At 53.0% G+C, this 26007-nt stretch overlaps 7 non-coding genes across 7 annotated transcripts; all 7 read left to right on the forward strand.

Annotated features, from left to right (window-relative positions):
• The first annotated feature begins 17262 nt into the window (after positions 1 to 17262).
• TRNAD-GUC lies at positions 17263 to 17334 on the forward strand. Its single transcript has one exon. It is a non-coding gene; the product is annotated as a tRNA-Asp (tRNA).
• Positions 17335 to 18530: 1196 nt separating this feature from the next.
• On the forward strand, positions 18531 to 18602 carry TRNAD-GUC. The gene has a single exon. It is a non-coding gene; the product is annotated as a tRNA-Asp (tRNA).
• A 1196-nt stretch (positions 18603 to 19798) lies between these two features.
• Positions 19799 to 19870, forward strand: TRNAD-GUC. The gene has a single exon. It is a non-coding gene; the product is annotated as a tRNA-Asp (tRNA).
• Positions 19871 to 21065: 1195 nt separating this feature from the next.
• Positions 21066 to 21137, forward strand: TRNAD-GUC. The gene has a single exon. It is a non-coding gene; the product is annotated as a tRNA-Asp (tRNA).
• A 1196-nt stretch (positions 21138 to 22333) lies between these two features.
• TRNAD-GUC lies at positions 22334 to 22405 on the forward strand. The gene has a single exon. It is a non-coding gene; the product is annotated as a tRNA-Asp (tRNA).
• A 1196-nt stretch (positions 22406 to 23601) lies between these two features.
• TRNAD-GUC lies at positions 23602 to 23673 on the forward strand. The gene has a single exon. It is a non-coding gene; the product is annotated as a tRNA-Asp (tRNA).
• A 1196-nt stretch (positions 23674 to 24869) lies between these two features.
• TRNAD-GUC lies at positions 24870 to 24941 on the forward strand. Its single transcript has one exon. It is a non-coding gene; the product is annotated as a tRNA-Asp (tRNA).
• The last annotated feature ends 1066 nt before the right edge of the window (positions 24942 to 26007 follow it).

Below are 26007 nucleotides of genomic sequence, written 5' to 3' on the forward strand. Positions count from 1 at the left end.
TTTGCAGCGCTGCAGCAGGGTGTGAAAAAACACCCTCTGCAGCGCTGCAAATTGCGGCGCTACAAAGCGCCAGTGTAGTCAAAGCCCCAGCGCTGGGAGCCGCGCTCACAGCGCTGTCCGTTATTCCCCACAAGGACGTGGAGTACGGACAGCCCTGGGAGAGCTCTCTCCCAGCGCTGGGGCTTTGACTACACTTAGCGCTTCAAAGCGCTGCCGCGGGAGCGCTGCCGCAGCAGCGCTTTGAAGCGCTAATGTAGCCATAGACTTAGAAACAATTTCTTAATGTTCCACTTATTTTGTAACCCTTGAAAAACAAGTTGACCAAAATGCCATTGAGGGAAAAGGGAACAAGGAGACTGAATTAAAGGGGCAACCATAGGATACTTCGGATGGATTGGGTTCACTCGTATTCACCATTAGGTTGCGTTGAAGTAATTGTCAAGATTTTGGCTCAAAGGCATAAGCATAGGGGGGAAAACCCCCAAGCACGTATGAAAGCACAAAATAGTTAGCATTACATAAAGAGCACCTTACCCACCAAGACACTGACCGAAATTCAGCCCCCCCGAAGGTCTGAGGAGTTGCACCTGCTTACACCAGGGTTGAATTTGGCTCACAGTGTTAATTTCACTAACCTATATTATTAGTAATATATTTACTAAATAATTTATTTACTAAATGAAACACATCTTACACCCTCCCCATAATGCTGTTGTTGATATCAGTGTTTTCTAGTTTGAGGTGTTGTTAGAGAAATAACTAATTAAGAAACACACACATTTTACAAAGTTGTTTACAGAGTACAAGGAAATGCATTGTTTCTAGACAGTGAAGGTAAGCAGTTTAGTTTAATTCTTCAACCTGAGTGAAGTGCCCCTTCTTTAATTCTTGATAATCCAAGGTGTTAACATAGCAGAGGAATTTTTTTTAAATCTCAACAATGTGCCATTAAGAAAGTCATAGTTCAAGACTAAAACAAAAGCATGGAACATATTGTATAAGGCTGCAACTATGTCCTTAGTCCTCCAGTATTAGTTAACAGTAAAAAGATATACTGGACTTGGAAAAGGTTCAGAAAAGGGCAACAAAAATTATTAGGGGTATGGAATGGCTGCCGTAGGAGGAGAGATTAATAAAACTGGGACTTTTCAGCTTGGAAAAAAGATGACTAAGGGGGGATATGATAGAGGTCTACAAAATCATGACTGGTGTGGAGAAAGTAAATAAGGAAGTGTTATTTACTCCCTCTCATAACACAAGAACTAGGGGCCACCAAATGAAATGAATAGGCAGCAGGTTTAAAACAAACAAAAGGAAGTATTTTTTCACACAATGCACAGTCAGTCTGTGGAACTCCAGGCCAGAGGATGTTGTGAAGGCCAAGACTATAACAGGGTTCAAAAAAGAACTAGATAAGTTCCTGGAGGATAGGTCCATCAATGGCTAATAGCCAGGATGCACAGGGATGGTGTCCCTAGCCTCTATTTGCCAAAAGCTGGGAATGAGTGACAGGGGATGGATCACTTGATGATTACCTGTTCTGTTCATTCCCTCGGGGACACCTGGCATTGGCCACTATCTGGATACTGGTCTAGATGGACCTTTGGTCTGACCCAGTATGGCCGTTCTTATGGTTTAATTCTCCCCTCCTGTGAGAAACCCCCTGGTGAGGAGAGGCAGCAATTATGATCAGATTTGTTCCATGAGGAGGGTACGTTTTTAGCCCCCACCTTGGAACAGACTGTGCCCCAGCCAAATTTACATGCATCCCAGGGGACCAATGGGGGGCCAGGGCCAAATGCACAGAGGCCCCCTACCTCTCTACTGTCTCTGGGTGTGCCACTTCACCCTGGAAGCATGGCTCCAGGGCCATTTGGGTGCCCTACGCAACCCCCCCGCAGGGGGGCTGTGTGGGGCCCCAGACCTCCCCCCCCACCCAGTGTCTGGAATGCAGGAGCATGTAGTTCATCCTTATACAAAGTGGTATTTAATTAGGCAAATAAAACTTTCCAAAATATCTAATGCCCCACTATAGGAAGACACTTAAGCATATGCCTTTAAGTATGGGAGTAGTCCCATTTACTTCATGGGACTACTCACGTGCTTAAGTACCTGCCTGGATCAGGGCCTTCGAAAGTCCTTACTTTGTATAAATTGCAATGTCTGACGCCCTACAGATATGTTTTCCTGAGACCATGTTTTACAACCTTTTATGAAATATGTTTTCTAACTTTAAAAAAAAAAAAAGACCGAGTGGTACAGAATCTACTTTTAGTTAATTCCCTGTCAAGAAACTTGATTGGTTTCAATAGAGTTAATGCAGATTTACACCAGTGTAGTGGGATCAGAATCTAACCCAATAACTTTAAAGTTTGAGTCATCATTTCCATAAAAATATGACATCTTTTCCTCCTCCTCTCATTCTTCAAATAATACAAATCAGAAAGGAACAAATTAGGTGTGTCATGCTAGGCATGTATTTTCATCCATTACTATAGACCAGGGGTGGGCAAACTTTTTGGCCCGAGGGCCACATCTGGGAATAGAAATTGTATGGCGAGCCATGAATGCTCACAAAATTGGGGTTGGGGTGCGGCAGGGGCTGCGGGCTCCAGGGTGGGTCCAGAAATGAGGCGTTCAGGGTGTGGGAGGGGGCTCTGGGCTTGGGCAGGGGAGTTGGGTGCGGGGCAGGTGTGCGGGCTCTGGGGTGGAATCAAGGAGTTCGGAGGGCAGGAGGGGAATCAGGCAGGGCCGGCTTTAGGCAATTCCACCAATTCCCCCGAATCGGGCCCCGCGCCCAATGAGAATCTCTTCCCTGGCTAGAGGCGCCTTTTTAATTTTTACTCACCTGGCGGCGCTCCGGGTCTTCGGCGGCACTTAGGCGGTGGGTCCTTCGCTTGCTCTGGGTCTTCGGCGGCACTTCGGCGGTGGGTCCTTCAGTGCCACCGAAGACCTGGAGCGAGTGAAGGACCCACCGCCGAAGTGCCACCGAAGACTCGGAGCACCGCCCAATGAGTACAAGCCCCACGTGTTGTTGGGTTTTCTTTGTCATCCCTGCCGGGGCCCCGTCGAAACTGTTCGAATTGGGCCCCGCACTTCCTAAAACCGGCCCTGGAATCAGGGCAGGAGTTTGGGGTGTGGGAAGGGGTACAGATTTTGGCTGGGGGTGTGCGCTCTGGAGTGGGGCTGGGGATGAGGGTTGTGGGGTGCAGGAAGGTGCTCCAGGCTGGGATCGAGGGGTCCACAGGGCAGGAGGGAGATCTCGGCTTGGGCAGGGGGTTGGGGCGTGGGAAGAGGCTCAGGGGTGCAGGCTCTGGGCGGCACTTACCTCAAGCAGCTCCTGGAAGCAGCGGCCATGCCCCCCCCCAGCTCCTATGCAGAGCTGTGGCCAGGCGGCTGTGCGTGTTGCCCCATCCTCAGGTGCTGCCCCTGCAGCTCCCATTGGCTGCAGTTCCTGGCCAATGGGAGCTGCGGGGGCAGCGCTTGGGGCAGGGGCAGCATCCAGAGTGGAACCCCCTGGCTGCCCATACACATAGGAGCCAGAACGGGGCCAAGCCGCTGCTTCCTGGAGCTGCGTGGAGCAGCCCCCGACCCTGATTCCCAGCTGGAGTGCCGGAGCGGGGCAAGCCCCAGACCCCGCTCCCCAGTGGGAGCTCGAGGGCCGGATTAAAATGGCTGGCTGGCCGAATCTGGCCCGCGGGCCGTAGTTTGTCCACCCCTGTTATAGATAAAGGGGGAAATTTTGTCCTTAGTTACACTGTTGTAAATCCATGGAAGTCAGTGGGGCTATATCAGCGTATAACTAAGAGCAGAATTTAGCACAAAGCATGTATATGTTCATATCCCTTCTCCATCTGGCCCCCCCCCTCAATTAATACAGAAAAATTTATGAATATGTTGATCACAAACTTTAAATGTTTTGTTCTATTATATATTTAATTTCAGTTTACTATGAGAGTAGTCCTTTAGTGTGGTACAGTACTTTATATTAGTGATAAATGTGTTTTAAAAAAACAACATTCACCGTCTGTTTGAAACCTTTCTGCAGAGAAAAGCAGATATTCTTAGCATTTACTTCTTCTATCCCACTGGAATAAATCAGAGGTAACTCCACTGAAGTCAAGGGAGTTACACTGATACAAAAGGAGAATCAGGCTCTAATTACTATATTTTTTCAAAAAAAGGTTTCATCATTTCAAATCAAAGGAGCTATTTTGACTGTAGATTTATGGAAGTAAGAGGACAATCTAAACTATCTGTAATCACTGTTGGCCAATGCTAACACATTATTGTATACGGGCAAGTCTCATCTTACGCGTATTTAACATGCGCGAATTCAGCTTTGTGTGGTCGGCAAAAACAAAACAAACAAAAAAAGAGAAAAATAACAATTTAAATACTGTTGCTGTAGTGCGAGAGATTCTGCCCGCCATTACACTCAATGTAATTGTGACTATACGTGTTTTTTGCTTTACACGCTGACAGCGGAATGTAACCCCAGCATAAGATGAGACTTGCCTGTAATTTTTATGGTACTTTATGTCATTAGGAGGCACAGAATTGTGTAACTGAAATAATATTCAGACAAAGAATACTTTTGTTACTTTTATATTCATTTTGTATTCCCCTACTCCTCTAACGCTAAGTATTAAAATGAATACATTCACTTTTTTGTTAATACTTTGAAAAATAAAAATGGACGTACAACGAAAATTTTCTCACTTAAAGCACAGTTTCAGCAATAACAAGAGGTATTTCCTTGATGATAGTTTGGCCCATGCCTCTGGTAGGGCTCATGCTATTGTAGATGCTTACCACAGATGGTGTTTTGCGCCTGGTCTACACTGGGGAGGATAGATCTAAGATATGCAACTTCACCTATGAGCATGGCGTAGCTGAAGTCGACATATCTTAGGCCTTGTCTACACTACAAGACTATTTCGAATCTACTTAAGTCGAATTTGTGGATTCGACCTTATGAAGTCGAATTTGTGTATCCACAATAAATACACTAATTCGAATTTCTGAGTCCACAGTAACGGGGCTGGCGTCGACTTTGGAAGCGGTGCACTGTGGGAAGCTATCCCACAGTTCCCGCAGTCCCCGCTGCCCATTGGAATGCTGGGTAGAGCTCCCAATGCCTCCTGGGGGAAAAATGTGTCGAGGGTGCTTTTGGGTAACTGTTGTCATTGAACCGTCAATCACGCCCTCCCTCCCTGAAAGCTCCGGCGGGAAATCTGTTTGCGCCCTTCTCTTGTCAGTTACAGCGCGTATGCCACAGCACTGCGAGCATGGAGCCCGCTGCGATCATCGCTGCACTTATGGCCGTTGTCAACTCCTCGCACCTTATCGTCCACCTCTTCCACAGTCAGCTGCTGAGAAATCGGGCGAGGAGGCTCCGGCAGCGCGGTGAGGACAGGAATTCACAGAGTGGCGCAGACCTCTCACAAAGCAGGGTACGCCGCGCTGTGGAGATCATGGTGGCAATGGGTCAAGTTCATGGTGTGGAACGGCGATTCTGGGCCCGGGAAACAAGCACGGACTGGTGGGACCGCATAGTGCTGCAGGTCTGGGATGAATCACAGTGGCTGCGAAACTTCAGGATGCGTAAGGGCACTTTCCTTGAACTCTGTGACTTGCTGTCCCCTGCCCTGAAGCGCCAGGACACCCGGATGCGAGCAGCCCTGAGTGTGCAGAAGCGAGTGGCCATAGCCCTCTGGAAACTTGCAACGCCAGACAGCTACCGGTCAGTAGCGAACCACTTTGGCGTGGGCAAATCTACCGTGGGGGTTGCTGTGATTGAAGTAGCCCACGCAATCGTTGAGCTACTGCTCTCAAAGGTAGTGACTCTCGGAAACGTCCAGGTCGTCATAGATGGCTTCGCCGCGATGGGATTCCCAAACTGCGGTGGGACTATAGATGGGACTCACATCCCTATCCTGGCACCAGCCCACCAGGCCAGCGAGTACATTAACTGAAAGGGCTACTTTTCAATGGTGCTGCAAGCACTGGTAGACCATAGGGGACGTTTTACCAACATCTTCGTTGGGTGGGCGGGCAAGGTTCATGACGCGCGTGTGTTCAGGAACTCTGGTCTGTTTAAACGCCTCCAGGCAGGTACTTTCTTCCCGGACCACAAAATAACGGTTGGGGATGTGCAGATGCCTACAGTGATCCTCGGGGACCCAGCCTACCCGCTAATGCCCTGGCTCATGAAGCCCTATACAGGCGCCTTGGACAGAGAGAAGGAACTCTTCAACTACCGGCTGAGCAAGTGCAGAATGGTGGTGGAGTGTGCTTTCGGACGTCTCAAGGGGAGATGGCGGAGCTTACTGACTCGCTCGGACATCAGCGAAAAGAATATCCCCGTAGTTATTGCTGCTTGCTGTGTGCTACACAATCTCTGTGAGAGCAAGGGCGAGACCTTTTTGTCCGGATGGGAGGTTGAGGCAAATCGCCTGGCTGCTGTTTACGCTCAGCCAGACACCCGTGCCGAGAGAATATCCCAGCGGGAAGCGCTGTGTATCGGGGAGGCTTTGAAAGCAAGTTTCCTCGGAGAGCAGGGTAACCTATGACTCTCCACTTGCTTTCAAGAGAAACTGACCCTGGGCCTGTGTCTGTATGTGTCGATTTCGATCTGCGGTTACATACCCCGTTCTCCAAGTGTCCCCCACTTCCAAAGCACGTTTTAAAGCAAATTAATTGTTACACTCATTATTAATAAATCTTTGTTTTACTTTGCATTTCTGTTCAGGTGTTGAAACATGGACGCATACTGTGCTGGGCACGGTGTGCACTGATGTACAGACCGCTTGTTCCATAGAGGAATGACATCCTCCTGCTCCTACATAGGTCTCTGGGGTGGGGGACGGTTGCAAGTGGTTGTGCATGAAGGGGAGGGATTGCAGGAAGGGGTGAGTTTGCAGGAAGGGGCGAGTGGTGCCTTCTTTGGATAGGGGTTTGGATGATGGCAGTGGGCTGCGGGTTTGGGCGTAGGAAGGGGTGAGGGGTGTGGGGGAAGGGTGAGTATCTGTCCGTGGATGAGGGCTCTTGTTGGGGCTCAGGGCAGCGGAGAGGCTCGTTGCTACGGTGGAAGTGCATGGTAAGGGCAGCGTGCCTTAACATTAAGGGGGTGGCAGGCGCTAGGACCCTGGACAAGCATACACATACAGAATGACCCGGGGCAGCATACACCACACAGAGTGACCCTGGTGCCTACTGACTGCAGTGTGTGTGTGCCCTGCAGTTGATCATGCCCCCAAGTCTGTACCCTGGTAATGTAGGCTATACCGTGCAATTATAAATCCCCTCCCCCCCCCCCATACACCAAAAAGTCCTCTGACACGAAAGACGTGACCGAAACAGTGAATAACAGCAAACAGCTTTTAATAATCTAATACACAGTGGGGGGATGAAACTTGGATTTGGGACTGGGTGAGCCTGTAAGGGAAGCACTTCTACAAATTTATAGCGTGAGAGGTGTGTGGTACATTAGCGCTATGCAGTGGTGCAGTGACAGTTCTCACGGCCCCTACCGCCCCTCCGTCTTGTACTTTTGGGTGAGGGGGGGGCAGGACTTCTTGGCGGGGGAGGGCGGTTGCAGATACACTGCAGGGGGGCTCTGTCCTCCTGCCTGCGGTCCTGCAGAACATCAACAAGGCGCCGGAGCGTGTCCGTTTGCTCCCTCATTAGCCCAAGCAGCGTTTGAGTCGCCTGCTGGTCTTCCTGCCGCCACCTATCCTCCCGTTCGATGTGTGTGCGATGCTGTTGACATAGGGTCTCCCTCCACTGTCTCTGCTCTGCCGCCTCGGCTCTGGAGCAGGCCATCAGTTCCGCGAACATCTCGTCCCTAGTCTTTTTCTTTCGCCGCCTAATCTGCGCCAGCCTCTGCGAGGGGGATGCCGGGGCAGTCCGGGAAAGAGCCGAAGCTGTGTGATGGGAAAAGTAACTGATTTCCTTGAACAGATACATGTTTGCGAACAGTGAACACAAGTCTAGTCAGTTTCTCTGAACAAGACCATACAGGGCAACAAGTCTCACGAGATCTCAGGACAAGTTCGAGATTTCGGAATACGCTCTCATTGGCTGCGGCATTGCACAGGAGAGCGGACAAGTGGGGAGAGACAGCTGAATCCGTCTAGCAGACAGTCCTGGTAAGCCTTACAGTACATTCTGCTTATCAGTTAATGGATAGCTGTGCCCTCCCGCTAAAGGCAATCTAGAAATCATATACTCTGACCCTTTTCCAGCCACTCCCGCCAGTGCATGGGAAAGATCAATGTATGCTTTTCCTATGTGGCCTACAACATGTGGCTGTTAAGCGAGGGTCATTGTTATGCAAAGTAAAAGTCAACCATTCACAACAGTAACAATACACTAATTGACCTAATTAGATGCAGCATTTCATGAACGAGATCACCCTGATGCGGGTCCCTCGGCGTCACAAAGAGCGGATGCTAAGGGAAGCCCTGCAGAGACCAGGACCATATGCGGCCATGCTGGTGGAGGTGATGATTCCCATCTACATAAGGATGTCCTGGCGCGGAAGAGTGTGCTTCCATGGAGCACCCAACAAGGCACCTCTCCCCAGGAACCTCCTGCGGAGGCTTTTCGAGGACCTAAATGAGACCTTTCTTGAATTGTCCCTGGAGGATTATTGTTCAATCCCTATATGTGTGGACCTACCTTTCATATAGTTTTTCATTGAAAATTTTATATATAGTTGTCATAAACAGATAGTTAAGGGTTAAAGTCTGTTTTACCTGTAAAGGGTTAACATGTAGTACCTGGTGACCACCTGACCAGAGGACCAATCAGAGATAAGATTTTTTCAAATCTCTGTGGAGGGAAGCCTTTGTCTGTGTGAGAACTGTTTTTGGGTCTAACAGAGGACAGTCATGTCTCCAAGTTCTCCTGGAGTAGTTTCTACTAATTAATAGTGAGTATTAATTAGAAAGGCAAATTAGTTTTATGATTTGATTTCTACATTTGCAATTGTGTGTTTGCTAAAGGAAATGCTTTATTCCTGTTTGCTGATATTGCTTTTACTGAGAAAAGGGGGAGAGGGGATTCTCTCCAGAGATTGATAAGGTTATACCCTATGAGTGCCCAGCTTGGATTCATAGAGATTCTGTATTTTCTTTTGTTCTCTTAATAAATTCTTTCTTTTCTTTGGACTTGGTTAATTCCTTCCCTTGGGGAAATTCAGGGGAAGGGGAGGGGGAAGTGGGCTGCTTCCCTGTGTGTAGAGATTCAAGGCGTTTGAATCCAGGCACCTCTGTCTCCAGAGCAGGCTGGAGAGAGGGAGGAGGGGGGAGGTTCCTCCTCTGTGAATTGATCTGTGTTCCCAAGGGGGGAAACAGGGGTGTCCCGGCCCACGGAATTGACCGGGTGGTGGCAGCCGAAGGGGAGACCTACCCTAGGATTTTGGGGTGGGGGAAGACATGCGGGTCCTCACTTTGAAACCGCCCAGTTTCAAGTGAGGGTAGACTCCTGACATAGTATTTCTATTTTTTTATACCTGTTTTATAAAAAATAAATGTTTACATGTTTATAGCACTTACCGCCTGATCCTTCCCCTGATTCAGAGTCCGGGTTAACGGCCGGGGAGGGTTGGTAGGGGATCTCTGTGAGGGTGATGAAGAGATCCTGGCTGTCAGGGAAAGCGGTATTGTGTTCGCTGTCGCCTGCGCCGTCCTCCACAGACCCTTCCTCATCTTCCACATCGTCGAACATTGAGGAGGAACTGTCCAGGTTCACTATGCCATCCACTGAGTCCACGGTCACTGGTGGGGCAGTGGTGGCAGACCCACCTAGAATGGCATGCAGTGCCTCGTAGAAGCGGCATGTCTGGGGCTGGGCTCCGGAGCGTCCGTTTGCGCTCTGACTTTTTGGTAGCCTTGTCTCAGGTCCTTGATTTTCACGCAGCACTGCATTGCATCCCGGCTGTATCCTTTCTCTATCATTGCTTTGGAGACCTTCTCGAAGGTCTTTGCATTCCGCTTGCTGGAGCGCAGCTCCGACAGCACAGACTCCTCGCCCCACACACAGATCAGATCCAGGACTTCCCAGTCTGTCCATGCTGGGGACCTCTTTCTATTCTTGGATTGGCCGGACTCCTCTGCTGGAGAGCTCTGCATCGTTGCAGGTGCTGCGGAGCTGTGACGGTGCGATTCTGGCGGGACCCAACTGAGAGTGCCAAATCAGGACCGATTGCTCAAATAGGGCAGTCACAGCCCTAGGCTGGGGTTTTTCCACCTCTAAGGCCAACCAAACCAGCCAGACAAAAAGGACTTTGGTCTCACCCCACTGGCTAACCACAAGTCACACAAGCAATTTCCTTAGACACTCCAGTCTCCCAGCATCACCACCAGTGCACTCGTCCTGGGGATGAATGGTTATGAAAACCAACACCCCAATAAAAGAAAACGGTTCCCTCGATCCCAAAGGACCAAGCCCCAGACCCAGGTCAATATACACATCAGATCTTACCCACAAATCACGCTGTTGCCAATCCTTTAGAATCTAAAATCTAAAGGTTTATTTACAAAGGGAAAAAGGTAGAGATGAGAGGTAGAATTGGTTAAATGGAATCAATTACATACAGTAATGGCAAAGTTCTTAGTTCAGGCTTGCAGCAGTGCTGGAGTAAACTGCAGGTTCAAATTGAGTCTCTGGAATACACCCCCGCTGGGATGGGTCATTCAGTCCCTTGTGTAGAGCTTCAGTTTGTAGCAAAATCCTTCCAGAGGTCAGAAGCAGGATTGAAGACCAGATGGAGATGAAGCATCAGCCTTATATAGGCCTTTCCAGGTGTAAGAATCTCTTTGTCTTCACTGTGGAAATTTACAGCAAGATGGAGCCTGGAGTCACATGGGCCAGTCCCTGCATACTTTGCTGAGTCACAAGGCGTGTCTGCCTTCTCTCCATGGGTCCATTGTGTCCTTAATGGGCCATCAAACAGGCTAGGCAGAGCTAACACCAGCTTGTCTGGGAGGCTTCCCCCAGAAGCACAGCACAAACTTGAAATACAGACAGCATAGAGCCAACATTCATAACTTCAACTAAAAATGATACAGACATATAGACAGCATAATTATAATCAGCAACCCAGAACCTGGTCTTAGACACCTTATATGACCCCCTTTACTTAGGATTTGGTGCCACTACAGGACCTTGGTTGCAACCCATGTTCCATATGGTCCCCATTTATATCAATAACGTCACACCCCCAACGCAAAATTGATGCAGGAAGGGATGACAAAACATCGCAGACTGCATCCCAAGAGCCCCCTTTCCTTGGGTCTGTCTCACTACAGCTAGTGTTGGGCTAGAGGCCGTACCAGTGTATAACCGAAATGGTTTATCAAAGTCCTGTTCAATAACATGAATGGATCTCTTTACAAACTTAAGGTATAACTTGGTTAGCTTTTGCAGCATGGTTCCTGTATGTTTCAGGTGATCTTGCCAAGAGCTAAAGAAAACAGCTACTTTATCCATACCAGCTTTGGCCAATGTTTTGAACCCAATTAACATTAAACCAATGTAGATATTGATGTTGTTCATAGTACAGGACTTTCGGCATTTAGCCATGAACGCAATATGGTAGTGTGCCTCAGTTTCCCCTTTCATACAGCACATCAGGTCTGGAATGTATTTTCCCCTGTGAAAAGTTCCAACACTGTTTACAGGCATTAACTGTGAAACATCTGTATAGCAAGGCCCTTTAACATAAAGTGGGTTTTCATGTATTCCTTTCAACATGTTCAAGGGATTTTCCAAAAGATTAGGCACATTGTACATTGTTACAGTTCTTGGCCATAGCAACACATTAGTTACAAAAATTAGCATTAGCAATAACAACAAATTCATTGCAAGTGTCCATTTACAATCATGTTTGTCATGCCACACCCTTGGCTCAATACCATTGGAGTTTGGGCATTTTAGGGTTAACCTGTGGCTTCCCTTTGCAAAATTCAGTCTTCTCTTTCCTTCTGGATTAAACCCTGATTTCTCTTGCTTAACAGAATTCACTGGCTGATGGGGCGGGCCCTCTGTGCTAACAGCTATTAGCAATTCTGTCTTCTCCCTGCCAGCCAAGTAATTCGCATCAACACAGACACTAGCTTTTAACTCTTCAGCTGCTATGGATTCCAAGGCTGGACTTTGTCTCACAGAGGTACCACACAAATCCAAAGAGTCTGAGGGTGAGAGCTGGCTTGCTCTCCCCTGCCTCCTCAAGCATTTAGCCATACAACTGTTCTGCTCTGAAACACCAGTAACTGAATCTGTCCTCAGATCCTGAAGCACAGACTGCTCACTTACAGATTCAGCATGGAGACATTCCTGTCCCAACAGCATTGTCTCCCCACCAACAAGCTGGCCACACACAGCCAGGTGGTTATAGGGCTGCTCAACTTCCTTAACAGCTTCTACTCCACCCGAGACCTTTTCAAAGCTGCCCACACTGGATCTCTCAAAAGGAAAGTCAGTGGATCCATTCACAACAGAAAATTTCTGGCTGTTAGGAACTGAAACTTTCTTGATTAAATCACTTTTACACCCTTCAGTTGCAGTAAACTGCTTGCACAGGCTACCATGAGGATTCCTTTCCCTAGGAGCTTCTCTAAGCAGCAATTCACCCCTCACAGAAATTCTGCCCTTCCCCTCTTCACCTAGGGCTTGCTCTACAGGAACACTTCCCTGAGCAACCACAGACGCTACAGACTTTCTAGATAACAGGTTAGAAACAATCTCCTTCCCTTGGCCATGAACAAGTTCAGGAATCTTTTCCTTCTTGCTACAAGTTGTCAAACTGTCAGTCGGTAACACAATTAAATCACCTTTATGCTCTCCTTGTGCCCTGGCTGGGGTATCACCCTGATCAGACAGAGTTGCTGCACCCTTTTCCAACCACACATTAGCAACTGGCAAACCACAAGCACCAGAATTGTCTGTTCTCTGGGGTTTTGCTAAGACACTAACTGGATGCAACCTAGTCACAGTGCCATTCTCCCCAGCAGACCCAAACTCAGGACCATTCCCTTCCTGGGCTTTAGCTGTATTTACAACCAACTTCGAGACAACTGAATCACCCTCAACCATCACAGGCTGACAGGCCCCTTCTGTCTGCTCCACAGACACAGAAGAGCCGGAGACACATTCTCCTTTACCAGACACACAGCTTGGGATTTTACTTCCCTTGTCCCAGCACACAGGGCTGTTCACAGACAACTGCTTGGAGACTGGGGTAGCTTCCTTTACAGGCAAGTCAATACTCCTGACAGACACAGGCACATTCCCTCCACTGTCGCATTTCTCCACACAGGAAACAGGTAAGGGATATGGACACTCATCTTCCACTATCCCTCCCTTCCCAAACTGCTGATTAGACAAAGCCATCAGCTCACAAGGCTGCCTAGGCTCCTCCAAACTTTCCCTGCCAGGCACATTGCCTCTCCCAACAGATAAGCTGCTGCTCTTTTCACTACACTGAGCTACTTTTAGCAAATCACAGTTACCCATTTCAGGTTCACTTCTACAAGCTGCACTAGCCACCGATCCATCACCTATCACAAATTTACCCTCTCCTTCCTCAGTTAGGGCCTTAACCTGACCATTTACTTTAATCTGCTCCTGAGAAACCTTTTCCTCACCAATGAGATCTTTCTGCTCTTGATCTAACTCCAGATTCCCTTCTGAGACATCAGACAGACATTCAGAAACTTCATTCCCAGACACACTGCTTATTTGCACAGACAAACAGCTATTTCCCACCAGGTTAGAATCCCCCTCTCCATAGCCATAGCAAAACGGGTTAAACACAGAGAACTGCCCAGAGTAATACCACATATCAACACAGTTATAAACTGGATTTTCCAGAGGATACAGTCTCTGCCGTTCTTCCACTGCTTTTTTGACTTGGAGCTGGAGTCTAGCAGTTTCTTGTTGCATCTTGTGAGTCTCCTCCTCAGCAGCCAGCAGCTCCAGACGTCCCTTACGAGCTTTTTCTTCTCTCTTAGCAGCCTCTTTCGCTCTCTCCGCTGCCTCTTTCGCTCTCTCAGCTGCCTCTTTCTTTCTCTCGGCCGCCTCTTTCTCCAGCTGGGCCAAGACTTGCTTCTCTTCCATTCGAATTTCTGCCAGTTTTAGCTCATATTCAAACCGCAGGCTGGCTCTCATGGTCACTGATCTTTAACCAGCCAAACTCTCAATCCCAAATTTCAAATTTGGATAGCGTGGGGTTCTGACCCAAAGCTTAATTGACCTGGTTCTGTGGATCCAAGCACGACTACGCCACTGTGACGGTGCGATTCTGGCGGGACCCAACTGAGAGTGCCAAATCAGGACCGATTGCTCAAATAGGGCAGTCACAGCCCTAGGCTGGGGTTTTTCCACCTCTAAGGCCAACCAAACCAGCCAGACAAAAAGGACTTTGGTCTCACCCCACTGGCTAACCACAAGTCACACAAGCAATTTCCTTAGACACTCCAGTCTCCCAGCATCACCACCAGTGCACTCGTCCTGGGGATGAATGGTTATGAAAACCAACACCCCAATAAAAGAAAACGGTTCCCTCGATCCCAAAGGACCAAGCCCCAGACCCAGGTCAATATACACATCAGATCTTACCCACAAATCACGCTGTTGCCAATCCTTTAGAATCTAAAATCTAAAGGTTTATTTACAAAGGGAAAAAGGTAGAGATGAGAGGTAGAATTGGTTAAATGGAATCAATTACATACAGTAATGGCAAAGTTCTTAGTTCAGGCTTGCAGCAGTGCTGGAGTAAACTGCAGGTTCAAATTGAGTCTCTGGAATACACCCCCGCTGGGATGGGTCATTCAGTCCCTTGTGTAGAGCTTCAGTTTGTAGCAAAATCCTTCCAGAGGTCAGAAGCAGGATTGAAGACCAGATGGAGATGAAGCATCAGCCTTATATAGGCCTTTCCAGGTGTAAGAATCTCTTTGTCTTCACTGTGGAAATTTACAGCAAGATGGAGCCTGGAGTCACATGGGCCAGTCCCTGCATACTTTGCTGAGTCACAAGGCGTGTCTGCCTTCTCTCCATGGGTCCATTGTGTCCTTAATGGGCCATCAAACAGGCTAGGCAGAGCTAACACCAGCTTGTCTGGGAGGCTTCCCCCAGAAGCACAGCACAAACTTGAAATACAGACAGCATAGAGCCAACATTCATAACTTCAACTAAAAATGATACAGACATATAGACAGCATAATTATAATCAGCAACCCAGAACCTGGTCTTAGACACCTTATATGACCCCCTTTACTTAGGATTTGGTGCCACTACAGGACCTTGGTTGCAACCCATGTTCCATATGGTCCCCATTTATATCAATAACGTCACAGGAGCTCGCCCCGATGTCCAGCCAGGACGTCAGATTCAAAGTGCCCAGACAGGAAAAGGAATTCAAATTTTCCGGGGTCATTTCCTGTGTGGCTGGTCAGAGAATCCAAGCTCGGACTGCTGTCCAGAGCGTCAACAGAGTGGTGCAGTGTGGGATAGCTCCCGGAGCTACTAAGTTCGATTTGCATCCACACCTAGCCTAATTCGAGCTAGCCATGTCGAATTTAGCGTTACTCCACCTGTCGGGGTGGAGTACCGAATTCGAACTAAAGAGCCCTCTAGGTCGAATTAAATGGCTTCCTGGTGTGGACGGTTGAGCGGTTAGTTCGAATTAACGCTGCTAAATTCGATTTAAAGTCCTAGTGTAGACCAGGCCTTAGACTGAATTAGAATCACTTACTTTGGGTCCTCGTTGTCCAGGATCAACGGCCACGGCTTCCCCATCGACTTTGCTTCTGCGTCTCGCCCAGCTGGAGTTCAACAATCGATGGGAGAGTGCTCGGGGATCAATTTATCATGTCTACAGTACATGCGATAAATCAACCCCCGATAGATAGATTGTTACCCACCAATCAGGAAGGTAGTGTAGATGTACCCACAGAGGTCAATCCATTCAATAGTCCTACCCCTTATCTCATTAGTATAGTAGTAAGTATCCCCGCTTGTCACACGGGAGGCCGGGGTTCGATTCCCCGATGGGCAGATTGACCCCTTTTGAAGGGGGGACCAAGAAAGCCCTGGCCTGCCCACCACATGCCTTGCATTCTCCTTCTACGGACCCTTCCCTTCGCACCCCGCACTGATGACTTTCACCTCCAGAGAGACAATGACCGCGCAACGACAGGCTGGCCCTAGCCAAAGCCTCTCCCTGGCCTGCCGCCCCCGGGCCCAGCTTCGGGGTCTGCACGTGGGGGCACGTTTCCGAGCGGCAAAGGGAAATAGGCTGGCCAGGGGCATGAGGACAATGGCCCAGACAAACGGGGAGGGACTTGGTCCAGGGGTGGAGGAAGACAGAAAAAGGGACAGGCGTGGGATTGGCTTCCTGTCTTTTTTCCTTTGCTCAGGATTTTACCTGTGACTGTAATGGGGAGACTTGAGAAATACCTGTGGCCGCCGGCGAGGTAGGTGGCCGCCCCGAGAGCGCAGAGCTGAGCATTTTTCGCTGGGCTGCTGCCAGCACCTGGCCGTGATCGTATAGTGGTTAGTACTCTGCGCCGTGGCCACAGCAACCTCGGTTCGAATCCGGGTCACGGCATTTCTTTTTGGTGGGGAGGGGCTATCCTGCAGCACGCCTCGTGGCTCAGCCTGACGGCGTCCGTTTGCAAAGAGAGCCATCAGCCGGTCCTTAGTTTCTGCTTGGGAAAGGAAAGTCCGGGGGGTCCATCGGTCAGAAAAAGAGTACCAGGACTTCCTGCTGGGCGCCAGGGTCCAAAAGCAGCGCATTCCCTCCTGGAAAGGGCTGTGTTTGGAATGTCCGTCCAGTGCGCGTTGAAGGGAAGGATCTGCGTGCCTGGGAAGCTGCGTCCCTCCAGAGGCGCTTGAGAAGCCAAAGGGGCCGTGGGTGAGTTTGTGATGAGGTGAGTGTGAAGTGTGGAAGGGGGAGGGTGGCAAGAGGAGGTTTTTTTGAGGAAAATGGGTGCTGCTGAGCTGGTAGGTGAGGGCAAGGTCCCAGGCGGGTGTTGTGTGAGGAGCTGTGTAGGCCCGAAAAGGCGTCCTGCTGGGCAAGGGCAGGTGAGGAGGGCCAGGGCTTTTCCCAGGGCTGTTTGTTGCTGCGGCCAAAGGCTTTGGGAAGCAGAAGAGGGCCAGGGGTGTTGTTGCCTGCTGGGGCCCATGCGACGGTGTAGGTGTCCGCTGACCATAGCTGGTGTGTGGGAGCTGGGGCCACTCACCGTGCCCCTTTCCTCGTTAGTATAGTGGTGAGTATCCCCGCCTGTCACGCGGGAGGCCGGGGTTCGATTCCCCGACGGGGAGGCCGACCCCTTTTGAAGGGGGGACCAAGAAAGCCCTGGCCTGCCCACCACATGCCTTGCATTCTCCTTCTACGGACCCTTCCCTTCGCACCCCGCACTGATGACTTTCACCTCCAGAGAGACAATGACCGCGCAACGACAGGCTGGCCCTAGCCAAAGCCTCTCCCTGGCCTGCCGCCCCCGGGCCCAGCTTCGGGGTCTGCACGTGGGGGCACGTTTCCGAGCGGCAAAGGGAAATAGGCTGGCCAGGGGCATGAGGACAATGGCCCAGACAAACGGGGAGGGACTTGGTCCAGGGGTGGAGGAAGACAGAAAAAGGGACAGGCGTGGGATTGGCTTCCTGTCTTTTTTCCTTTGCTCAGGATTTTACCTGTGACTGTAATGGGGAGACTTGAGAAATACCTGTGGCCGCCGGCGAGGTAGGTGGCCGCCCCGAGAGCGCAGAGCTGAGCATTTTTCGCTGGGCTGCTGCCAGCGCCTGGCCGTGATCGTATAGTGGTTAGTACTCTGCGCCGTGGCCGCAGCAACCTCGGTTCGAATCCGGGTCACGGCATTTCTTTTTGGTGGGGAGGGGCTATCCTGCAGCACGCCTCGTGGCTCAGCCTGACGGCGTCCGTTTGCAAAGAGAGCCATCAGCCGGTCCTTAGTTTCTGCTTGGGAAAGGAAAGTCCGGGGGGTCCATCGGTCAGAAAAAGAGTACCAGGACTTCCTGCTGGGCGCCAGGGTCCAAAAGCAGCGCATTCCCTCCTGGAAAGGGCTGTGTTTGGAATGTCCGTCCAGTGCGCGTTGAAGGGAAGGATCTGCGTGCCTGGGAAGCTGCGTCCCTCCAGAGGCGCTTGAGAAGCCAAAGGGGCCGTGGGTGAGTTTGTGATGAGGTGAGTGTGAAGTGTGGAAGGGGGAGGGTGGCAAGAGGAGGTTTTTTTGAGGAAAATGGGTGCTGCTGAGCTGGTAGGTGAGGGCAAGGTCCCAGGCGGGTGTTGTGTGAGGAGCTGTGTAGGCCCGAAAAGGCGTCCTGCTGGGCAAGGGCAGGTGAGGAGGGCCAGGGCTTTTCCCAGGGCTGTTTGTTGCTGCGGCCAAAGGCTTTGGGAAGCAGAAGAGGGCCAGGGGTGTTGTTGCCTGCTGGGGCCCATGCGACGGTGTAGGTGTCCGCTGACCATAGCTGGTGTGTGGGAGCTGGGGCCACTCACCGTGCCCCTTTCCTCGTTAGTATAGTGGTGAGTATCCCCGCCTGTCACGCGGGAGGCCGGGGTTCGATTCCCCGACGGGGAGGCCTACCCCTTTTGAAGGGGGGACCAAGAAAGCCCTTGCCTGCCCACCACATGCCTTGCATTCTCCTTCTACGGACCCTTCCCTTCGCACCCCGCACTGATGACTTTCACCTCCAGAGAGACAATGACCGCGCAACGACAGGCTGGCCCTAGCCAAAGCCTCTCCCTGGCCTGCCGCCCCCGGGCCCAGCTTCGGGGTCTGCACGTGGGGGCACGTTTCCGAGCGGCAAAGGGAAATAGGCTGGCCAGGGGCATGAGGACAATGGCCCAGACAAACGGGGAGGGACTTGGTCCAGGGGTGGAGGAAGACAGAAAAAGGGACAGGCGTGGGATTGGCTTCCTGTCTTTTTTCCTTTGCTCAGGATTTTACCTGTGACTGTAATGGGGAGACTTGAGAAATACCTGTGGCCGCCGGCGAGGTAGGTGGCCGCCCCGAGAGCGCAGAGCTGAGCATTTTTCGCTGGGCTGCTGCCAGCGCCTGGCCGTGATCGTATAGTGGTTAGTACTCTGCGCCGTGGCCGCAGCAACCTCGGTTCGAATCCGGGTCACGGCATTTCTTTTTGGTGGGGAGGGGCTATCCTGCAGCACGCCTCGTGGCTCAGCCTGACGGCGTCCGTTTGCAAAGAGAGCCATCAGCCGGTCCTTAGTTTCTGCTTGGGAAAGGAAAGTCCGGGGGGTCCATCGGTCAGAAAAAGAGTACCAGGACTTCCTGCTGGGCGCCAGGGTCCAAAAGCAGCGCATTCCCTCCTGGAAAGGGCTGTGTTTGGAATGTCCGTCCAGTGCGCGTTGAAGGGAAGGATCTGCGTGCCTGGGAAGCTGCGTCCCTCCAGAGGCGCTTGAGAAGCCAAAGGGGCCGTGGGTGAGTTTGTGATGAGGTGAGTGTGAAGTGTGGAAGGGGGAGGGTGGCAAGAGGAGGTTTTTTTGAGGAAAATGGGTGCTGCTGAGCTGGTAGGTGAGGGCAAGGTCCCAGGCGGGTGTTGTGTGAGGAGCTGTGTAGGCCCGAAAAGGCGTCCTGCTGGGCAAGGGCAGGTGAGGAGGGCCAGGGCTTTTCCCAGGGCTGTTTGTTGCTGCGGCCAAAGGCTTTGGGAAGCAGAAGAGGGCCAGGGGTGTTGTTGCCTGCTGGGGCCCATGCGACGGTGTAGGTGTCCGCTGACCATAGCTGGTGTGTGGGAGCTGGGGCCACTCACCGTGCCCCTTTCCTCGTTAGTATAGTGGTGAGTATCCCCGCCTGTCACGCGGGAGGCCGGGGTTCGATTCCCCGACGGGGAGGCCTACCCCTTTTGAAGGGGGGACCAAGAAAGCCCTTGCCTGCCCACCACATGCCTTGCATTCTCCTTCTACGGACCCTTCCCTTCGCACCCCGCACTGATGACTTTCACCTCCAGAGAGACAATGACCGCGCAACGACAGGCTGGCCCTAGCCAAAGCCTCTCCCTGGCCTGCCGCCCCCGGGCCCAGCTTCGGGGTCTGCACGTGGGGGCACGTTTCCGAGCGGCAAAGGGAAATAGGCTGGCCAGGGGCATGAGGACAATGGCCCAGACAAACGGGGAGGGACTTGGTCCAGGGGTGGAGGAAGACAGAAAAAGGGACAGGCGTGGGATTGGCTTCCTGTCTTTTTTCCTTTGCTCAGGATTTTACCTGTGACTGTAATGGGGAGACTTGAGAAATACCTGTGGCCGCCGGCGAGGTAGGTGGCCGCCCCGAGAGCGCAGAGCTGAGCATTTTTCGCTGGGCTGCTGCCAGCGCCTGGCCGTGATCGTATAGTGGTTAGTACTCTGCGCCGTGGCCGCAGCAACCTCGGTTCGAATCCGGGTCACGGCATTTCTTTTTGGTGGGGAGGGGCTATCCTGCAGCACGCCTCGTGGCTCAGCCTGACGGCGTCCGTTTGCAAAGAGAGCCATCAGCCGGTCCTTAGTTTCTGCTTGGGAAAGGAAAGTCCGGGGGTCCATCGGTCAGAAAAAGAGTACCAGGACTTCCTGCTGGGCGCCAGGGTCCAAAAGCAGCGCATTCCCTCCTGGAAAGGGCTGTGTTTGGAATGTCCGTCCAGTGCGCGTTGAAGGGAAGGATCTGCGTGCCTGGGAAGCTGCGTCCCTCCAGAGGCGCTTGAGAAGCCAAAGGGGCCGTGGGTGAGTTTGTGATGAGGTGAGTGTGAAGTGTGGAAGGGGGAGGGTGGCAAGAGGAGGTTTTTTTGAGGAAAATGAGTGCTGCTGAGCTGGTAGGTGAGGGCAAGGTCCCAGGCGGGTGTTGTGTGAGGAGCTGTGTAGGCCCGAAAAGGCGTCCTGCTGGGCAAGGGCAGGTGAGGAGGGCCAGGGCTTTTCCCAGGGCTGTTTGTTGCTGCGGCCAAAGGCTTTGGGAAGCAGAAGAGGGCCAGGGGTGTTGTTGCCTGCTGGGGCCCATGCGACGGTGTAGGTGTCCGCTGACCATAGCTGGTGTGTGGGAGCTGGGGCCACTCACCGTGCCCCTTTCCTCGTTAGTATAGTGGTGAGTATCCCCGCCTGTCACGCGGGAGGCCGGGGTTCGATTCCCCGACGGGGAGGCCTACCCCTTTTGAAGGGGGGACCAAGAAAGCCCTGGCCTGCCCACCACATGCCTTGCATTCTCCTTCTACGGACCCTTCCCTTCGCACCCCGCACTGATGACTTTCACCTCCAGAGAGACAATGACCGCGCAACGACAGGCTGGCCCTAGCCAAAGCCTCTCCCTGGCCTGCCGCCCCCGGGCCCAGCTTCGGGGTCTGCACGTGGGGGCACGTTTCCGAGCGGCAAAGGGAAATAGGCTGGCCAGGGGCATGAGGACAATGGCCCAGACAAACGGGGAGGGACTTGGTCCAGGGGTGGAGGAAGACAGAAAAAGGGACAGGCGTGGGATTGGCTTCCTGTCTTTTTTCCTTTGCTCAGGATTTTACCTGTGACTGTAATGGGGAGACTTGAGAAATACCTGTGGCCGCCGGCGAGGTAGGTGGCCGCCCCGAGAGCGCAGAGCTGAGCATTTTTCGCTGGGCTGCTGCCAGCGCCTGGCCGTGATCGTATAGTGGTTAGTACTCTGCGCCGTGGCCGCAGCAACCTCGGTTCGAATCCGGGTCACGGCATTTCTTTTTGGTGGGGAGGGGCTATCCTGCAGCACGCCTCGTGGCTCAGCCTGACGGCGTCCGTTTGCAAAGAGAGCCATCAGCCGGTCCTTAGTTTCTGCTTGGGAAAGGAAAGTCCGGGGGGTCCATCGGTCAGAAAAAGAGTACCAGGACTTCCTGCTGGGCGCCAGGGTCCAAAAGCAGCGCATTCCCTCCTGGAAAGGGCTGTGTTTGGAATGTCCGTCCAGTGCGCGTTGAAGGGAAGGATCTGCGTGCCTGGGAAGCTGCGTCCCTCCAGAGGCGCTTGAGAAGCCAAAGGGGCCGTGGGTGAGTTTGTGATGAGGTGAGTGTGAAGTGTGGAAGGGGGAGGGTGGCAAGAGGAGGTTTTTTTGAGGAAAATGGGTGCTGCTGAGCTGGTAGGTGAGGGCAAGGTCCCAGGCGGGTGTTGTGTGAGGAGCTGTGTAGGCCCGAAAAGGCGTCCTGCTGGGCAAGGGCAGGTGAGGAGGGCCAGGGCTTTTCCCAGGGCTGTTTGTTGCTGCGGCCAAAGGCTTTGGGAAGCAGAAGAGGGCCAGGGGTGTTGTTGCCTGCTGGGGCCCATGCGACGGTGTAGGTGTACGCTGACCATAGCTGGTGTGTGGGAGCTGGGGCCACTCACCATGCCCCTTTCCTCGTTAGTATAGTGGTGAGTATCCCCGCCTGTCACGCGGGAGGCCGGGGTTCGATTCCCCGACGGGGAGGCCTACCCCTTTTGAAGGGGGGACCAAGAAAGCCCTGGCCTGCCCACCACATGCCTTGCATTCTCCTTCTACGGACCCTTCCCTTCGCACCCCGCACTGATGACTTTCACCTCCAGAGAGACAATGACCGCGCAACGACAGGCTGGCCCTAGCCAAAGCCTCTCCCTGGCCTGCCGCCCCCGGGCCCAGCTTCGGGGTCTGCACGTGGGGGCACGTTTCCGAGCGGCAAAGGGAAATAGGCTGGCCAGGGGCATGAGGACAATGGCCCAGACAAACGGGGAGGGACTTGGTCCAGGGGTGGAGGAAGACAGAAAAAGGGACAGGCGTGGGATTGGCTTCCTGTCTTTTTTCCTTTGCTCAGGATTTTACCTGTGACTGTAATGGGGAGACTTGAGAAATACCTGTGGCCGCCGGCGAGGTAGGTGGCCGCCCCGAGAGCGCAGAGCTGAGCATTTTTCGCTGGGCTGCTGCCAGCGCCTGGCCGTGATCGTATAGTGGTTAGTACTCTGCGCCGTGGCCGCAGCAACCTCGGTTCGAATCCGGGTCACGGCATTTCTTTTTGGTGGGGAGGGGCTATCCTGCAGCACGCCTCGTGGCTCAGCCTGACGGCGTCCGTTTGCAAAGAGAGCCATCAGCCGGTCCTTAGTTTCTGCTTGGGAAAGGAAAGTCCGGGGGGTCCATCGGTCAGAAAAAGAGTACCAGGACTTCCTGCTGGGCGCCAGGGTCCAAAAGCAGCGCATTCCCTCCTGGAAAGGGCTGTGTTTGGAATGTCCGTCCAGTGCGCGTTGAAGGGAAGGATCTGCGTGCCTGGGAAGCTGCGTCCCTCCAGAGGCGCTTGAGAAGCCAAAGGGGCCGTGGGTGAGTTTGTGATGAGGTGAGTGTGAAGTGTGGAAGGGGGAGGGTGGCAAGAGGAGGTTTTTTTGAGGAAAATGAGTGCTGCTGAGCTGGTAGGTGAGGGCAAGGTCCCAGGCGGGTGTTGTGTGAGGAGCTGTGTAGGCCCGAAAAGGCGTCCTGCTGGGCAAGGGCAGGTGAGGAGGGCCAGGGCTTTTCCCAGGGCTGTTTGTTGCTGCGGCCAAAGGCTTTGGGAAGCAGAAGAGGGCCAGGGGTGTTGTTGCCTGCTGGGGCCCATGTGACGGTGTAGGTGTACGCTGACCATAGCTGGTGTGTGGGAGCTGGGGCCACTCACCGTGCCCCTTTCCTCGTTAGTATAGTGGTGAGTATCCCCGCCTGTCACGCGGGAGGCCGGGGTTCGATTCCCCGACGGGGAGGCTGACCCCTTTTGAAGGGGGGACCAAGAAAGCCCTGGCCTGCCCACCACATGCCTTGCATTCTCCTTCTACGGACCCTTCCCTTCGCACCCCGCACTGATGACTTTCACCTCCAGAGAGACAATGACCGCGCAACGACAGGCTGGCCCTAGCCAAAGCCTCTCCCTGGCCTGCCGCCCCCGGGCCCAGCTTCGGGGTCTGCACGTGGGGGCACGTTTCCGAGCGGCAAAGGGAAATAGGCTGGCCAGGGGCATGAGGACAATGGCCCAGACAAACGGGGAGGGACTTGGTCCAGGGGTGGAGGAAGACAGAAAAAGGGACAGGCGTGGGATTGGCTTCCTGTCTTTTTTCCTTTGCTCAGGATTTTACCTGTGACTGTAATGGGGAGACTTGAGAAATACCTGTGGCCGCCGGCGAGGTAGGTGGCCGCCCCGAGAGCGCAGAGCTGAGCATTTTTCGCTGGGCTGCTGCCAGCGCCTGGCCGTGATCGTATAGTGGTTAGTACTCTGCGCCGTGGCCGCAGCAACCTCGGTTCGAATCCGGGTCACGGCATTTCTTTTTGGTGGGGAGGGGCTATCCTGCAGCACGCCTCGTGGCTCAGCCTGACGGCGTCCGTTTGCAAAGAGAGCCATCAGCCGGTCCTTAGTTTCTGCTTGGGAAAGGAAAGTCCGGGGGGTCCATCGGTCAGAAAAAGAGTACCAGGACTTCCTGCTGGGCGCCAGGGTCCAAAAGCAGCGCATTCCCTCCTGGAAAGGGCTGTGTTTGGAATGTCCGTCCAGTGCGCGTTGAAGGGAAGGATCTGCGTGCCTGGGAAGCTGCGTCCCTCCAGAGGCGCTTGAGAAGCCAAAGGGGCCGTGGGTGAGTTTGTGATGAGGTGAGTGTGAAGTGTGGAAGGGGGAGGGTGGCAAGAGGAGGTTTTTTTGAGGAAAATGGGTGCTGCTGAGCTGGTAGGTGAGGGCAAGGTCCCAGGCGGGTGTTGTGTGAGGAGCTGTGTAGGCCCGAAAAGGCGTCCTGCTGGGCAAGGGCAGGTGAGGAGGGCCAGGGCTTTTCCCAGGGCTGTTTGTTGCTGCGGCCAAAGGCTTTGGGAAGCAGAAGAGGGCCAGGGGTGTTGTTGCCTGCTGGGGCCCATGCGACGGTGTAGGTGTCCGCTGACCATAGCTGGTGTGTGGGAGCTGGGGCCACTCACCGTGCCCCTTTCCTCGTTAGTATAGTGGTGAGTATCCCCGCCTGTCACGCGGGAGGCCGGGGTTCGATTCCCCGACGGGGAGGCTGACCCCTTTTGAAGGGGGGACCAAGAAAGCCCTGGCCTGCCCACCACATGCCTTGCATTCTCCTTCTACGGACCCTTCCCTTCGCACCCCACACTGATGACTTTCACCTCCAGAGAGACAATGACCGCGCAACGACAGGCTGGCCCTAGCCAAAGCCTCTCCCTGGCCTGCCGCCCCCGGGCCCAGCTTCGGGGTCTGCACGTGGGGGCACGTTTCCGAGCGGCAAAGGGAAATAGGCTGGCCAGGGGCATGAGGACAATGGCCCAGACAAACGGGGAGGGACTTGGTCCAGGGGTGGAGGAAGACAGAAAAAGGGACAGGCGTGGGATTGGCTTCCTGTCTTTTTTCCTTTGCTCAGGATTTTACCTGTGACTGTAATGGGGAGACTTGAGAAATACCTGTGGCCGCCGGCGAGGTAGGTGGCCGCCCCGAGAGCGCAGAGCTGAGCATTTTTCGCTGGGCTGCTGCCAGCGCCTGGCCGTGATCGTATAGTGGTTAGTACTCTGCGCCGTGGCCGCAGCAACCTCGGTTCGAATCCGGGTCACGGCATTTCTTTTTGGTGGGGAGGGGCTATCCTGCAGCACGCCTCGTGGCTCAGCCTGACGGCGTCCGTTTGCAAAGAGAGCCATCAGCCGGTCCTTAGTTTCTGCTTGGGAAAGGAAAGTCCGGGGGGTCCATCGGTCAGAAAAAGAGTACCAGGACTTCCTGCTGGGCGCCAGGGTCCAAAAGCAGCGCATTCCCTCCTGGAAAGGGCTGTGTTTGGAATGTCCGTCCAGTGCGCGTTGAAGGGAAGGATCTGCGTGCCTGGGAAGCTGCGTCCCTCCAGAGGCGCTTGAGAAGCCAAAGGGGCCGTGGGTGAGTTTGTGATGAGGTGAGTGTGAAGTGTGGAAGGGGGAGGGTGGCAAGAGGAGGTTTTTTTGAGGAAAATGGGTGCTGCTGAGCTGGTAGGTGAGGGCAAGGTCCCAGGCGGGTGTTGTGTGAGGAGCTGTGTAGGCCCGAAAAGGCGTCCTGCTGGGCAAGGGCAGGTGAGGAGGGCCAGGGCTTTTCCCAGGGCTGTTTGTTG

This window comes from Mauremys mutica, chromosome 1 (assembly GCF_020497125.1).
Source record: "Mauremys mutica isolate MM-2020 ecotype Southern chromosome 1, ASM2049712v1, whole genome shotgun sequence".
Lineage (NCBI taxonomy): Eukaryota > Metazoa > Chordata > Testudines > Geoemydidae > Mauremys > Mauremys mutica.